Here is a 2,033-nt window from a genome sequence, read left to right on the forward strand (position 1 = left end):
TGACGTGACGCATATGTCCATTTCGGGCCGATCGGACCTTTCTGTCCCACTGTCCGCGAAACACCTAAAAACGAATGGGATGAGTTACGCGAGTCGTACACCGCCACGCACAGGGAACGCCGTCTGACAAGTCGACGTGCGTCACGACTCATCGATATTCATATTTACCTTTAAAAATGTCTTTGCACGGAAACTGACACCCGTGACTTATTTGACGGGACCTCCACAGGCTTTCCGTGGACAATGCGTTAATAGGTCATATTTCATGAATGCGATGATTTCATCTGCAAATACCTACAGTACAGTGCTCAGGAAACACCGTCTGGCAGTTTCGTGTGCATCGGAGCTCGTAAAATGGCTTGATTTGCATAAAAACAACTCGATCGTATGCATCGGAGCTCGTAAAATGGCTTGATTTGCATAAAAACGACTCGACCACCTCTAACTTATTTGACTTGTTTTTTTTTTAATGGGATAGATTGTACCTGGGACATCCAGGATCTCGGCTTCTGGACGAGCTGTCCGGCTCAAACCCTGTTCCGTGGCTAATCTGGACACGCCCTGCCCATGCTGTGAATTGCAAAAAGATCCGAGAAACTCGAGATATATCCACTTCCCTAAAAGGGGTTAGGCGAACGTGATGACCACTGCACTACAGAAATCTGTCAGAAAACCTCTTTTGCTTTAACACCTCTAGGCAGGCGAAGCCTTTTGTAGCGCTGAGTGTGAACGCAACAGACCAAGAACTTAAGCTACCATGGAAAAGTCACACTTGTTTCCACACAGTTTCGAACTGGGGACCTTTGGCGTGTGAGGCGAACGTGATAACCACTACACTACGGAAACTTATCTTGTGAAAGCAGCAGGAATTCTCCTAGAACGTCGCAAAGAGTTTATGCATTCCCTGAAAAATAAAACTTTGTTTCTGCTCAGCTTCTTACCAAGGACCTTTTGAGTGTTAGTCTAACGTGATGACCACTATACTACAGAGACTCAAAAAGTTTACTCTCGTGCTCTTTCGGGGTAAAATTGACAATCTGAGTAAATCCCACACACAGTAGGACAGAGTTCATTCGACTGTTTCGAACCGAGGACCTTTCGCGTGTTAGTCAAAGGTGATGACCACCACACTACAGAACGTTTGCCTAACATGCGAAAGCTCCTTGGTTCCAAACCGAGCAGAAACAGCTGCAGACTTTGGAAGAAAAGTATGAACATTTTGCGCCTTTAGAAATTTTTACCTTTATGCGCTTTTTACCGAGCATGAACCTAAAGATTTCGGTCTGTTTCCTACAGACAGGTTTCCGAAGTGTAGTGGTTATCACGTTTGCCTCACACGTGAAAGGTCCTCATCTTGAAACTGGGTGAGAAGGTATTTGCAGATTGAAGAGCACAATGCAATCTGTAGTTTGATTTGTGCTCCAAGAAGCGTGTGATGGAAAGGTCAGACACAGTCCTTGTTGCAGGTTTCCGTAGTGTAGCGGTTGTCATGTCCGCCTTACACGCGAAAGGTCCCCAGCTCAAAACTGGGCGGAAACAGATAGAGACTTTTGTTCTATCTGTGCTGAAATGGCTCTATGGTAAGCAGGTGGTCCAAGCTGCAAAGACCTTAATTTCGAGGTAGGAGAAGGCAAGTTTTTAAGGAACTCTGAGCAGAGTGCCACGCCGAATGAACTCTGTCCTACTGTGTGTGGGATTTACTCAGATTGTCAATCTGCTTTCAGGGCAGATTACAGTATCAATTTTACCCGAAAGAGCACGAGAGTAAACTTTTTGAGTTTCTGTAGTATAGTGGTCATCACGTTAGCCTAACAAGCAAAAGGTCATCGGTAAGAAGCTGAGCAGAAACAGAGTTTTATTTTTGAGGGAATGCATAAACTCTTTGCGGCGTTCCAGGAGAATTCCTTCTGCTTTGTCAAGATAAATTTTCCGTAGTGTAGTGGTTATCACGTTCGCCTCACACGCCAAAGGTCCCCAGTTCGAAACTGTGCGGAAACGAGGGTGACTTTTCCAAGGTAGCTTAAGTTCTTGGT

General features: G+C 45.3%; 3 non-coding genes across 3 annotated transcripts; 2 read left to right on the forward strand and 1 right to left on the reverse strand.

The window, feature by feature from the left end:
• Positions 1–773: 773 nt before the first annotated feature.
• trnav-cac (transfer RNA valine (anticodon CAC)) lies at positions 774–846 on the reverse strand. Its single transcript has one exon. It is a non-coding gene; the product is annotated as a tRNA-Val (tRNA).
• Positions 847–1,466: 620 nt separating this feature from the next.
• trnav-uac (transfer RNA valine (anticodon UAC)) lies at positions 1,467–1,539 on the forward strand. Its single transcript has one exon. It is a non-coding gene; the product is annotated as a tRNA-Val (tRNA).
• Positions 1,540–1,925: 386 nt separating this feature from the next.
• trnav-cac (transfer RNA valine (anticodon CAC)) lies at positions 1,926–1,998 on the forward strand. Its single transcript has one exon. It is a non-coding gene; the product is annotated as a tRNA-Val (tRNA).
• The last annotated feature ends 35 nt before the right edge of the window (positions 1,999–2,033 follow it).

This window comes from Sinocyclocheilus rhinocerous, unplaced genomic scaffold, assembly GCF_001515625.1.
Source record: "Sinocyclocheilus rhinocerous isolate Xijiao unplaced genomic scaffold, SAMN03320098_v1.1 scaffold21070, whole genome shotgun sequence".
In the NCBI taxonomy this organism is placed as follows: Eukaryota; Metazoa; Chordata; class Actinopteri; order Cypriniformes; family Cyprinidae; genus Sinocyclocheilus; species Sinocyclocheilus rhinocerous.